This window comes from Oncorhynchus masou, chromosome 15 (genome assembly GCF_036934945.1).
Source record: "Oncorhynchus masou masou isolate Uvic2021 chromosome 15, UVic_Omas_1.1, whole genome shotgun sequence".
Classification (NCBI taxonomy): Eukaryota; Metazoa; Chordata; class Actinopteri; order Salmoniformes; family Salmonidae; genus Oncorhynchus; species Oncorhynchus masou.
In genome coordinates, this window is record NC_088226.1 from 21,298,619 (window position 1) to 21,313,836 (window position 15,218).

At 41.7% G+C, this 15,218-nt stretch overlaps 1 protein-coding gene across 2 annotated transcripts in view; it reads left to right on the top strand.

The window, feature by feature from the left end:
* The window catches only part of LOC135555870 (parvalbumin-7-like), a 44,173-nt gene that overhangs the window by 21,800 nt on the left and 7,155 nt on the right, over window positions 1-15,218 (top strand). Inside the window, exon 1 of one of the 2 annotated variants that reach the window (XM_064988653.1) lies at window positions 12,557-12,639. The exons of the other annotated variant lie outside the window; for it this stretch is intronic. The gene's annotated coding sequence lies outside the window, so the exon portion shown is untranslated. Of the gene's footprint in view, window positions 1-12,556; window positions 12,640-15,218 lie in introns of those variants that run through there. 2 annotated transcript variants of the gene reach the window in all.

A 15,218-nucleotide genomic window follows, 5' to 3' on the forward strand; every position in this document is an offset into this window, starting at 1 on the left:
CATACAATTATCTCTAAGGTCCCTCAGTCGAGCCGTATATTTCAAACACAGATTCAACCACCAAAAACAGGGAGGTTTTCCAATTCTTCGCAAAGAAGGGCACCTATTGGTACATGAGTAAAAAAATGTTTAAAGCAGACGTTGAATATCCCTTTGAGCATGATGAAGTTATTACTTACATTTTGGATGGTGTATCAAAGATGCAGGCGTCCTTCCTAACTCAGTTGTAGGAGAGGAAGGAACCCGCTCTGGGATTTCACCATGAGGCCAATCGGGATTTTAAAACAGTTACAAAATTTAATAGCTGTGATAGACGAAAACTGAAGATGGATCAACAACATTGTAGCTACTCCACAATACTAACCTAATTGACAGAGTGAAAAGAAGGAAGCCTGTACAGAATACAAAATATTACAAGACATGCATCCTGTTTGCAACAAGGCACTAAAGTAAGGCTGCAAAAATAGTTTAATCTTTAAGGACTGTGGAGCATAAGCATAGGCATAATCCACTGGGAAAATCTGGTTCTGTCTGCTTTCCACCAGACACTGGGAGATTAATTCACCATTCAGCTGGACAATAACCTAAAACACCAAATATACACTGGAATTGCTTACTATGTTGTTTCTACTGAGCATACAGCATGTACAGTATGTATGTATAGAGCATAATGTATTTACAGTTTTATTCACATGTTTTCAAGTTCTGGTGACAAATCATGCTTTCCGATTATTGCATAGATTGTAATGGACACCTATGATGTGTGTAAAATACTTTTTTGAAGGTTGTACTGATTATAATGAGCTAATATGAATCAATTTGCCAGCTATGTGTGGCGCCATGTTTGTTGACATTATACAATGCATTCTGGGTGTCACGTAAACGTCTATCAGACCAAAGATGTTGAAGGAATGGTTCACTCATCTTTGTAATAAACTTACGCTATTGAATGAAGGGAAGGGAATGATCGTACACGACACACCCCCTTCAACATGCATAATGCAAACAAACCAAACTTATCTTGTCTCCTTGTATTATCTTTGGTTGACGTGAAAAAATAAACATGGTGGCATGCACAAACTACCCATCATTGGAATCCTTTTGATTTCTAGAAAGTGTTTTACTCAATCATTTTGATCAATGTTGATCTCACCAGTGATGCGATTACTTTTAATAGTAATTGCTATTAGCTAATTCATATTGTAGTTTCTGTCAGCCGAGAGTTTTATAAATACAACGGCTTGTGTTATGTCAATCTTTCCTCAGTTAGCGATAGGACTAATGTGCTCTACATTTTCCGGTTCGGAAGATTGTGTTATGCTGTCGCTACTTCTGTGAATGTCTGAACATTGCATCCAAAAATAAAGTGGTCACATTCAGGACATACCTTTGTAAGCACTGTGTTTGTGCGAAATCTTTCTGTGTTCTAATCACACCGGTTTGAGCGTACACCCCAGGGACCACTGTAGAATGAACACACCCATTTGTTGGTGCATGTGAAAAGGTTCAATCCATTTTAATCTCAGTTTGTAACACAACAAAATGTGGAAGTTGAAGGGGTGTGAATGCTTTCTGAAAGCACTGTTTTTGTCAAAATTGCTCATTAAAATTGTTTGATGAAAAAAGTATTTTTGGCCTGCTATTAGCCCATACAAACTTATTGGATAACATATTCACTACATGGAACCACAGATAGTCCCCCCAAAAAATATCAAAAGGAAGTTTGCTCTGAAGTGTCTCTCCTATATCTTAGAGATATAAGAAAGATCAGGAAACATTTATTTGTATTTAACTCCATATGTTTGCCATTAAACAGTCTCCATATATGCTATACTTCCAGACATGTTTTCAACTGGTAGCGGGACCGTCAGACGAGTTTTGTGAGGCCTGTGGGTGTTCATGAGAGTCTCCCCATTGCACAGAGGAGGTAGTCCAAACGGTATTAGTGGGTAGCCCAAATGTAGTCCAAATGGTATTAGTGGGTAGGCCAAATGTAGTCCAAACGGTATCAGTGGGTAGCCCAAACATAGTCCAAACCGTATTATTGGGCAGCCCAAACGTAGTCCAAACCGTATTAGTGGGTAGCCCAAACGTAGTCCAAACGGTATTAGTGGGTAGCCCAAACGTAGTCCAAACCGTATTAGTGGGTAGCCCAAACGTAGTCCAAACCGTATTAGTGGGTAGCCCAAACGTAGTCCAAACCGTATTAGTGGGTCGCCCAAACGTAGTCCAAACGGTATTAGTGGGTAGCCCAAACGTAGTCCAAACGGTATTAGTGGGTAGCCCAAACGTAGTCCAAACGGTATTAGTGGGTAGCCCAAACGGTATTAGTGGGTAGCCCAAACGTAGTCCAAACGGTATTAGTGGGTAGCCCAAACGTAGTCCAAACGGTATTAGTGGGTAGCCCAAACGTAGTCCAAACGGTATTAGTGGGTAGCCCAAACGTAGTCCAAACGGTATTAGTGGGTAGCCCAAACGTAGTCCAAACGGTATTAGTGGGTAGCCCAAACGTAGTCCAAACGGTATTAGTGGGTAGCCCAAACGGTATTAGTGGGTAGCCCAAACGTAGTCCAAACGGTATTAGTGGGTACCCCAAACGTAGTCCAAACGGTATTAGTGGGTAGCCCAAACGTAGTCCAAACGGTATTAGTGGGTAGCCCAAACGTAGTCCAAACGGTATTAGTGGGTAGCCCAAACGTAGTCCAAACGGTATTAGTGGGTAGCCCAAACGTAGTCCAAACCGTATTAGTGGGTAGCCCAAACGGTATTAGTGGGTAGCCCAAACATAGTCCAAACGGTATTAGTGGGTAGCCCAAACGTAGTCCAAACGGTATTAGTGGGTAGCCCAAACGTAGTCCAAACGGTATTAGTGGGTAGCCCGAACATAGTCCAAACGGTATTAGTGGGTAGCCCAAACGTAGTCCAAACGGTATTAGTGGGTACCCCAAACGTAGTCCAAACGGTATTAGTGGGTAGCCCAAACGTAGTCCAAACCGTATTAGTGGGTAGCCCAAACGTAGTCCAAACGGTATTAGTGGGTAGCCCAAGCGGTCCGGACGATACAGACAGAAGCTGTGTTAGACTTTCTGTAAAGCACTGTATTTTTCCCCCAGTCACTAGACTACGCTTGACAAGCAGTTCCCTTATTCCACCACTTGGCACTGTGTGTACACATGGTCATGGCAGTGAGTAAATGTACGCACCTTCTCAAGCAAACATTTACATTGATAAATCTCACACTTTGAGTGGAAGTGTTCTCACCCATGGTTTAGGCACAGATTTGGGCTTATGCATGACTGGGAAATGAGGTCCCTGGTGTACAGTCAGCTACTATTTAAAGATTCAACTGAAGCTGGGAATATTTACTTTTATTCTGTTTCAAAATTTTTTCTTTTATCTTTTTTAACCAGTGATCCCTCTATGACTTGTCTCAGATGTAACAGCATGGGTTGGATATTCTATATTTTTGATAAAAGATTCATTGTTTCTGTTTGTTCATACAAATCATGAATGATTCAGAAAGAGAGTTGTTCAAAGACTCTTGAGAAATATCACCCGATACCCCAATTAGAAGACAATGGCTTGTGTGTGCATGCGTGCGTGCGGTGTGTGTGAGTGCATACGTGTGTGTGTGCGCGTTTGTGTCTGTGTACATGTGTGTGTGTGTGTGGCCCATTAAATTGGGATTGTATCGACTGGAATTCCCCAAATAAGTGTGAATAAAAATGAACCAACATTTTGGTTAGTTTCCCCGAAACTGAAATGTGATATTTTGTGAATGTAATTTCTTCTGAGCGAGATATCAACTGTTACTGGGGCAAAGCTCATTCCCTATATTGAGCACATCTGAAAAACCACTTCAAAATCTGCGATACACTTTCAAACCTAACACCGCCTATACTTTAAATACAGTATATGTTACTAAATAAATAGTCCAAAGCAATTAATGCTTCTTTAGGTAATTACACTATGGTGCTATTGCATCGACCATGATAAATATAATGGGTACATCCCAAATGACACCCAATTCCCTATATAGTGCCATTATGGACACACTCTAATGACTGGCACTGCTGAGGGATATTAGTTTATAGTGGATCGATGTGCACGGGGGTGCATTAACTTGGCTTAATTGCTCTTTGGTGGCCACTCCTTGGCTCCCATACACTGCCCACACACACACATAAGTACACACACACACACACATGCTGCCCATACATATACACATACACACACACACACACTCACACACACAGAGAGCGAGAGAGAGAGAGAGAGAGAGACACACACACACAGAGACACACACACCACCCTCATAGCCCATATAACAGCTAATTGATTGTGTGAAGTAATAATACAGACCTTCCCAACCAAGCGACTCAAGGCATCCTTCACCTGCGAACAGACTTCAATTTTAACTGCAATGCGGCTGGGTCCCGGAGAAGAACAGGGAGCGTAGAGTTAACGGCAGTGGTATGTTAAAGGGCCCTTCAAGAAGCCTATTGTATTTGTTAACATGTGAAGACACTCCAATCCAACATCTTGTCTGCGTTCTAAATGGACGTACCCCTGACTGAGTGGATGTGCGGGCCAGTCGGTCGGTGTTGATGTTTCAATTTCAAGCGGTGTGTGTTCTGTCTTTGTGAGCGCTGCCGTCTCTTTAATGTTTTTATAATGTGGTACATTTGGCAACACAGACAGAGATAGCATATCCCCCTAAATGGACACGAATCAGAACCAGCGCCAGCCTTTCAAATCTGTTGAACTACAACTATTACTGAACAAAAATATAAACGCTACATGTAAAGACATTTTCCGTACGCACAAAAAGCTTACTTCTGTCAAATGTTGTGCAAAAATTTGTTTACATCCCTGTTGTTTACATCCCTCCTTTGTCAAGATAGTCCAGCCACCTGACAGGTGTGGCATATCAAGAACCGGATTAAACAGCATGATCTTTACACAGGTGTACCTTGTGCTGGGGACAATAAAAGGCCACTCTAAAATGTTCAGTTTTGTCACACAACACAATGCCACAGATATGGAATTGGCATGCTGACTGCAGGAACGTCTACCAGGGTCACGTTGGCATGAAGGGTCGGGAGGCAGATGCAGGAATGCGTAATCATTTTTTTTTATTAAGCCCAAATCACGGCGTGCCGTGTAAAGGCACGGGGACAAAGACCAAACAAACACGGAACAAAACACAGGGTAGAAACAAAAGAGCGAGGAGTATCTCGAATAAATAACACATGAGCACAATGATTAACCCACGGGACGAGACCTGTAATCATCTGCGCAATCCACAAGTGCACAAAAGCACAAAACACACAGCACAGGTACTCACATGCACCAACGGGCATTATAACAATAATCGTCAAAACCATGGAAACCAAAGGGCACATATATACAAATACTAATCAGTGAGAATAGGGGACAGGTGTGCGTGATGAAAGTTCCAGAAGGATCCGTGACAACCAGAGCTTTTGCCAGATAATTGAATGTTAATTCTCTACCATAAGCCACCTCCAATGTCATTTTAGAGAATTTGTCAGTACATCCAACTGGCCTCATAATCGCAGACTATGTAAAACCACGCCAGATCTCCACATCCGGCTTCTTCACCTGCAGGATCGTCTGAGACCAGCCACCTGGACAGCTGATGAAACTGAGTATTTCTGTCTGTAATAAAGCCCTTTTGTGGGGAAAAACTCATTCTAATTGAAAGTCCTGGCTCCCCAGTGCGTGGGCCTATGCCCTCCCACCCATAGCTGTGAACCTACCCAGTGAAGTGAAATCCATAGATTAGGACCTAATGAACTGATTTCCTTATATGAACAGTAACAGTAAATTTGTTTAAATTGTTGCATGTTGCATTTACATTTTTGTTCAGTATACATTGTAGTAGTTATTATAATGCTGTGGTGGCCATTTGGGGGTGCAGTTTAAGCCTGACTGCATCTAATGTCAAGTGAACTTTAGTGCTCTTGCTGCCTCAGGCCTTGAGCTGGTGTTGTGCTCTCTGTATATATTAGAGCTACTATTTACAGTCTTATCACAGTTCATTCACACTACATACTGCACCCACACATCTGACACATGTAGCCTTGGACTTCAAGGTCAAACCGATCTTGGTGTGTGTGTGTGTGTGTGTGTGTGTGTGTGTGTGTGTGTGTGTGTGTGTGTATCAACATGCATGCTTGCATTTTTGTGCTTGCGTGGTGGTGTGATTCTCAAGTGACACGGTTATAAATGTCATGTTGTCAGTTGGCCTACAGCGGAAGAGAAGATATCACTGACTCGCTGACATCCTTCCTAAAACAAACAGGAACACACTGATATTAGAACCCAAGGAGAGCTACAAAATGTATGACAAAAATGCAAACTGGCCAGCATCCAACATTAGTTATGACGACATCGCCAGGGATACAGTGTCTGTCTCCCATAAAACATTTGTAGCATCGCCGGGTGCAACTCAACACCTATCTCTTGAGTTGTAAGTCGACAGATGCTCCTGAGGAATCTCCTCACCCCTCTACTCCATTTCCCCTACCTCCCTCCCTCCCTCTCGCTCACTCGCTCTCCCTCCCTCCTCAAACTCACATTTCCTCACCTTCCTTTCGCTTATACCTACCTCTTCAAATCCCCACACCCTTCTACTCTCCCTCTACTCCCTCTCCTCATATCGCTTTCCCCGTGTTCTCCCTCTTTCCTCATATCTCCCCTTCACAACCTCATATTCTCCCAAAGCCTGTCTCTCTGGTCCCAAGGCACCTGCTGAAGGGATTACACACCTCCCTGTGCCAAGTCCAGTACAGACCAGCTCTGATACTCTCAGCGTCCCAAAAGGCACCTTATTCCCTACGTAGTGCACTACTTTTGACCAGAGTCCTTAGGACCCTGGTCAAAAGGAGTATATTGCATATAGTACTAGGGTACCATTTGGGACGTATACTCCGAGTGAATAACCCACCCCATCGTCTATGTTGAGGTTCAGCTTTTCTATTGCGGCCACCGTCATCTCAAAGGGCTTTTAAGACTTATTGAAATGATTTAGTTCAGATTTGTTGGCGCGATTCACATTAGTTGTCCATACTGGTGTGACAAACGGGGTCTGTTAGCCTGCTAAGCTAAAGCTTAACTTGAGGAGATGACACAAGTCTTCAGGTCTAAGAAAAGGTTAGGCTACTAATCATGCGAGCGCAGTTCACCGAATCACCTCCATTACACTGTCCATCGTTGGTAATTGATTGAGGTTGACGACAAGACACTGGCATCCATCTTATTTATTTCCTTATAGATTGAGCAACCTTCCTTCATCGCATCCAACCAAAACTCTATTTGACCTCTTTTACTCCCTGCCTCTCCTTTCTCTTTCTTCCTGTTTCTTTCCTCTGTATCTTCTGCACACTGCTTCTCTCTTAGCCTCCTGACTGGCCCATCATTCTTCCTGTCTCTTTCCTCTGTATCTTCTGCACACTGCTTCTCTCCTAGCCTCCTGACTGGCCCATCATTCTTACTGTCTCTGTGTCTCTTGGTATTCCTCAGCCCTGCAGCATTCTGTCTTTTCTTGCATCAGAAGATGCTCGCGGCGCGAAATAGCGGTACATCATTGCAACGGAATGGCTGATCATGCGGAGTGAGAGAAGAAGCCCAGCCGCCTTAATGTTTCAAATGCAGACTCCTATTTGATAAGGCTAAGGGAGGATCCCTGCAGATGGACGACCCAGTAGCTCCTTTATTAAATAACTAATTCATTTCTGTCCCATGGGTGTCCAGCTCTCATTCTCCTCTCATTCCCTCTGTCAGGACCCATGGATGTCCTTGTCCATCTTGTTCTCTCTCTCTCTCTCTCTCTCTCTCTCTCGCTCTGGAAGGTATCTCATTCCATTGCCTCTCCATTTCCTACCCTTGGTCTTTCTCTCGCTCTTTACGCCTTTCATGTTCCCTTCATCCATTGTTCCCTTGTTCCCTTGTTCCCTTGATCCCTGTCAGTGTCATTTTTCGCTCTGCGTCTCCCTTGGAGAAAATGCTGAAACAGAGAAATGTAATAGTTGAAGGGAGGATGATGATTCTCTATAATAGGTCTGTCATGTGATGTCCCACAGCAGGCCAGACAGCCGGTAACAGTCATGCCCCTACATACCCACACCTAATGCCAGGTGGCAAGGCTCAGCACAGCACAGCTAAACAAGTAAACAATGCATTGCTTTCAGTGGTTTGCTGAAACAGACTTCACCAGTATTTCACTGGATACTGATGATACAGTAAACAAACCAGGTGGCAAGAAAGGGCTTGTACTCCAAAATGTACATAAAAGAAAAAGAAAAAAATGCTAACGTGTTTATTTAAACTGTGGTTGTTTCAAGCCTTCATAATCGTCCAACTTTTCATCCAGACCCACACTGTTCTGCAAAGATGACATTTGGAGATCCCATTACCTCTCATCTCACCCAGGACCTGCCGCACATCCCTGACTTCTGCTTCTTCAAAAGCTGTCAGTTTCAAAGGGAATGAGATTTTGTCTGTTTTAGCTGAGCTTTTTTTAGGACTTTTTCAAAGCTTCCCTCCGTCCCCGTCCCCCTCTCTTTCTCTCCCTGGAATTCGGCTTCCTCTAAAACGTATTCAGTTTTATTCTCTCACTTTGTCTTCCTCAGAATAACTGTGTCTTTGTTATTCCAGGCAGGGAAACGGGGAAATATATAAACATATTTGTGCTTTCTTCAGCCACAGGAAGTGGCTCACGCTAGGAAGTGTGTTTTAAAGAGAAGGCCTTGGAACGATAGTCACCCACCAGAAATGTAAAAACTAAATATGTGGTTTGGAAAAAGGTTGTTTCATATTATAACTTTGTTTAAGAGTAGGCCAAGTGTGAACATGTCACTGTGTTCAACAAACTGGCCGAGACAGACTGAAATCAAACACTCAAAGACCTTTACTGGAAATGACTTACAACTGAACTCATTACAGTTTGAAATCAAATCAAGTGTTATTTGTCAAATGCTTTGTAAACAACAGGTGTAGACTAACAGTGAACTGCTTACTTATGGGACCTTCCCAAAATTACAGAGGGAAAAAAAGAGATATAGTAGAGAAAAATATAAAATAATAACACAAGCCATATTCTGAAATGTATTAAATCATTTTTCCCCTCATCAATCTACACGCAATACCCCATAATGAAAAAGCTAAAAACAGATTTAAAAAAAACATCTGCACATTTATTAAACATAAAAACCTGAAATACCAGCTCTTGACCTGTTCCACAACAGCCCGTCGATGTGCATTGTGTGCTTTGTTGGGGATAAACAACAAAAACACGCACTCCTTTCCTTCACCTTCCAAAAAATCCCTTACAAAACCACGACATGTCAAAATGTGTTATATTATTTTGCTCAAAAAGGTTTTTGATGGTGTCTGGTGCCATGCCTGTTAATAACAGCTTGGGCATTGGGGAAGAGGTTGAGATTTGGAAGAGAACAGATGTCATTTCCCCCTCCACCCTCCAGGCCCTGACACCTTGGGGTGAAAACCCCCCGGTCAACACTGTTTTCCATACAACCTGTTTATGTATAACACCACCCTTCGGCCCGCCTTTCTGCTTCCCGCTTCTCCCTAGCGCCACCCCTCCACCCAGGGAAAGTCAGTGACCAGAAACCGGCCGGGCATTTCCTTGAGGTCCCCACACCAACCCATTTTTTCTTTCCAGACCCTTCAATATTAGCCCCCCCAAAAATGTATCACTGATCCACTGAGCTAAAGATGGACCTGTTATTTTCCCGAGCTTCCCTACGGCCAGTCCGTTTCTGCCACCACCCTGGCTTCACCACTGAGCACCACTGTCATCCCTCCCCGAGAGAGACCCAGACAACAAACAAGCACACTGTGGGGTTAAGTCAAGCCTCTTGGTGGCTCTTGGCTGCATGGCCCTGAAAGGCAGAGAGAGGAGGATGATACATTTAGTCTAAGGAAGGTTGGAGAGCACACAAGTTTAGTGGAAGAAATTAAGAAAGGGGCTCCTTAAAAGGAGGGTACTGTATATACCTCTTCATGCAGTGAACGGAAGGTGGAAGGGATGCTATCTTGAAGGGAAAGAGGAGAGAAAGAGTTAAAAAAAAGATTAAAGTGCTTGAGCGCATTAGAATTGGACGGGGGAATAACATTCCCATGAGTGATACCAGAGGGAATAAGGGACAGGAGAAACAGAGGGAGAAATTATAGAGTGGTAAATGATAGTGGATAATTGGAGAGAAGTACAGATGGGGAGGTGTTCCACATCAAAGTCATTGATTGGAAATATGTCACGATGACTCAACGTCTAATCAAACTGTGTGATTAACCTCGTTTGAGAAATGCACGTCATTCCAGAAACAAAACTTTATCTGTTTTTTTTAATTTTTTAAGTACAGCATCTGCTTCATAAACGGTCCCAATGAGGTAAGGTAAGAAGGTTTAATAGCAACAGTCACTGAGGTCCCCTACAGAGCAGAAAATCCCTCCTCATCACACCATGTCCCAGTACATTTATACATAGGAGCTCAGTGGCCCACACCACCACCACACTCACCACCATTACCCCCCCCCCCCCCCCCCCACCCTATCCAATAGTAAACCTGTTTATTGCTCTCTTTATGTACAGTACAGTTGCACTGCAGCCCACATCACAGTCCCTATCTCTAGCCTTCAAAACCCACCTTTCCAAAGGTCAACGACTAAACACACATGCATGCTTGCGCACACACACACACTGTACACACACACAATCCCCCCATACCCCCACTCAAACACACACTCTTCAATAATATCACAGACATGGAAACAGCTGATGTGTGCAGTCCACTGGCACAGCCATAATCAGTAATACATATCTATATATGACAGGCTTTGGAGATTCCTGACGGGGTGCTGCTTGCGCCAGAGTGACCCAAGCCTCTATGTTTTGTGGTTAATTGTTGCCGAGACCCTGTTTGGATCCTCTCCACACAAATTAATATAGTCTGTGTCCCAAATGACACTCTGTTCCCTATATAGTGTACTACTTTTGACCACACATACACTGTACACACATATGATCTTAATTTGATCACTCTTTTGTTGCTGAGAATTCACATTTAAACACGTTATGTCAACAGTATTGCACTTTTCATGTAGTCTCATTTTTACCAGCGGCATACAGGAAATAGGGTGCCATTTTTTTGGACAAACTCATATGAGCATAGCGCATAAGGTAGCCCACGGATATCAGATTTCAGTTACAGTTATGAGCATGGACGTAAAAATAAGTCATGGTTGTTCAGGATTTACCTTCAGTTTGGCTTTGCCTTGTGTCTGCTAAATATAGATTAATTAGGGACAGACAAAGAAACGAATAAGATAACGAAGGTGGATATAAAGGGACGGGTTAAGGAAGTTGGCTAATGGTTTTAATCCCCCATGAGAAAGAATGGTAGATGAGAGAGACTTTGAGATAGGGATGGACGGAAATTAGAAATTACAATTAGACCAATTAAAGACCAATGTATCAAAATAAAATATAAAGATACCTTTGCAAAGTATTGTATTTTATTGAAATACATGTCTTTTGTATTAAAAAATACAGATATACATTTTCAACTAACCGGACGAACAGAAACAACATTCTCAGTAATGGTTACAGAAACTTCTTACTTGCTATGACTGTAATATGTTGTTGTTTATCTACCTTACTTAAATGCACTGTCACTCTGGATAAGAGTGTCTGCTAAATTACCAAAATGTATATATGAAAATGAACAACTGCAAAGCACACTGGGTATTGTAATTGGCCTTGTTTCGGGGTGGTGCTCATTAGAATAATACTCAGCGTGCCTTGCAATTGTTCATTTTTACATATACTGTACATTTACATTAAGTTAATTTAGCAGATAGTCTTATCACTCCATAGTGCCGTCAGACTTTTGATAACAATGTAGGGTGAAAGAGGGCCACAAAATAATTTAACTTCTATAAAGAAATGGTATAGAAAAGTATTTTGTAATTTGAAAATTACAGCTTTTGAAAATATATTGTTACAAAGTACATTGGACTGTAGTTCGGCCCAGTGTAATACAACGTACCAAATACTCAGAAGTTGTTCAAATACGTATTTCAAATACATGTAACAGAACTACTACCTATATCTGCTTTGAGAATGGTTAAGTGTGAGAGACAGGGGACGTTGGCTGACGGAGGGCTTAGGAGATGAAGAGAGTGACAGAGAGAGAGAAGAGGAAAGAGAGAGAGATATAATACAGAAAGACAGAGTTTGTGAGAAAGAGTGACATCAAAGGAGGATTTAAGGACAGAGCCCCCTGAGCGGGAGAAAATAAGGTAAGAAAATCAGATGGGTGGAGGGAAGGCAAGAAAGAGCTAGAGCAAAGAAAAAGGTGTCAGGTGGAACGGGTGCTGGAGACTGAGCAGGTGATTATTAATAGCAGGGGTTTGATTAGTTAAGTGTGGTTTAAAGGAAGCGATAGGGTTTCCATCTTTCCCTCCTAAAATAGGCGGAGGGGAGGAGTATAAAAAAGAAAGGAGTGGACCCTCGTCTCTTTATCAGACCTCCACCCTACCTCTCTGGCCCATTTCTCCATCTCCTCCATACTACTCCTCACCTTAACTCAGGTAAGGCTGCGTGCTTTGGTGAACAACCAGGATTGGGGTCAATTCCATTTTAATTCAGCCAAATCAGGAAGTAAACATTGGGATTTCAGTTTACTTCCTGTATTGACTGAATTGAAATGGAATTGACCCCAACCCTAGTAATAACATGGTTATTAAATAGGTTTCATAAATTGGTCACCACAGTAGAGAATATCTATAATTAAATTTTAGGCAGTTTTGCAGTACACTTACTAACAACTACTTTGGGGGAAAAAAGACAAAAATGATACGCAAAGTTGTGAGGGTAAGCTCTTGTTTAAGTATGTAGGTAGTTACGTGTTGGAAAGTAGCATGAGTAGGTGCAATTTGTGGTATTCGTAGTATAATGAAAATGGCTACTGTATAAAGAATATGAACCAAACGACCAAACCTTTCAATAATGATGAAGAGGACATTAACTAAGTATGGTGCAAACTGCTGACACTGGGAAATTGTATTTATGAATTAAATTTTTTAACTAAGTCGCCTCTCGGGACCATAACCTTCTCTCATTATCATTCTGTATGTGATTACGTTGAGTATGATTATTGCATTTGCATGATACTCATATCTCTATGTTAATGCATATTCATGGAGTCAGTGAACTGTTTTAGTGGCTATAGCCCTTGTTAATTAAACAGAGACAAATAACAACTCAATAGGGCTCTGGTCAAAAGTAGTGCACTATATAGGGAATAGGGTGCCATTAGGGACATATTTAATGTGTTGTTTGTGTGTCATAATGAAATATGTACGACTTCAAGACTTCAGATGTTGATTTAAATGCTAATGGATAGCTTAAGCGACTTACACGTTTCTATTTATTTAATAGTATTATATTATTCTGTTTGTGTTTTATGTAAATGTCTCGTGACGTGGTTTTGTTATTGACATGTTTGGAATGTACATGTAGATTATTGATTGTCCCATTGTCCCAAATTTAATTATGAGACGATGTGATTAGTTGATTAGACAAGATTACATTATCATAGCGGTACCTTTCTGTGCCAGCCAGGAGAGTCCCTACTACTACACAATGCCTATTGTTGTGGCTGCTCAGTCATTGAATTGTGGATACTTTGGTATCCAGACCTGGGTTTGGATACTATTTAAAATATTTGTATCAGCCTATCAGCCTACCTGGACAACCAGATGGGCAAGGTTTGCACTCGGACAGCTCTATTGGTTCCATTGCAACAGTCAAATTTAGTCAAGTGCAGATAAAGTATTTGAAAAGATTTTTTAAAGTATTTTAACCCAGGTCTGATTGTTTAGTTGTACTGTGGTGGTACAGCAGGTAGGTAGCTCAGCAGTTATTTTCAGCACCAATGCCGTGAGATAAGATAGTGGACTTTGGTGTTATGTCCAAAGATGATCCCCCACAATCCATCTGGGTGTTGTTATTATGGCCGTGCCACTAGGACCACTGCTCTTTGTGTTTTGGTATTGTTAGCATGACGAGAGTCTGACTCCACTTTTTTATAATGAAATCAATGACTTGCTGAATCAATAGTATTTGTTCTGATGGACCGTGAATAGCAAACATTAGATTGGATACACTTAGCACAAGATAGCAGCCATAACTAAAGACATCATTACCGTTGGAGCTACAGCATTGTATTGTAGCCACCCAGTTGACCTGTTCTCGACACACTTTCAGCTATTCATTTAAAAATTGGCTATTATTCTGAAACAAAATCCTCCAATGAAATGTTTCTGCTGTAAAGTATGCTAAAAACAAGCACAGTCCCCAATTTGTTGTGTTTAAAATCATTCTGATTCACTTACATAGTGAGTATTTACATGTCAAATCATCTGTAAGTAAGAGCTCTACGAGGTACAGTTGAAGTAAGAAGTTTACATACACTTAGGTTGGAGTCATTAATACTCGTTTTTCAACAACTCCACAAATTTCTTGTTAGCAAACTATAGTTTTTCCAACAATTGTTTACAGACAGATTATTTCACTTATAATTCACTATATCACAATTCCAGTGGGTCAGAAGTTTACATACACTAAGTTGACTGTGTTAAACAGCTTGGAAAATTCCAGAAAATGATGTCATGGCTTTAGAGGCTTCTGATAAGCTAATTGACATAATTTGAGTCAATTGGAGGTGTACCTGTGAATGTATTTCAAGGCCTACCTTCAAACTCAGTGCCTCTTTGCTTTACATCATGGTAAAATCTAAAGAAATCAATCCCAAAACAACAGCAAAGGACCTTGTGAAGATGCTGGAGGAAACAGGTACAAAAGTATCTATATCCACAGTAAAACAAGTCCTATATTGACATAACCTGAAAGGCCACTCAGCAGGAAAGAAGCCTCTGGTCTGATGAAACAAAACTGTTTGGCCATAACGACCATCATTATGTTTGGAGGAAAAAGGGGGAGGCTTACAAGCCGAAGAATACCATCCCAGCCGTGAAGCACGGGGGTGGCAGCATTATGTTGTGGGGGTGCTTTGCTGCAGGTGCACTTCACAATATAGATGGCATCATGAGGTAGGAAAATTATGTGGATATATTGAAGCAACATCTCAAGACATCAGTCAGGAAGT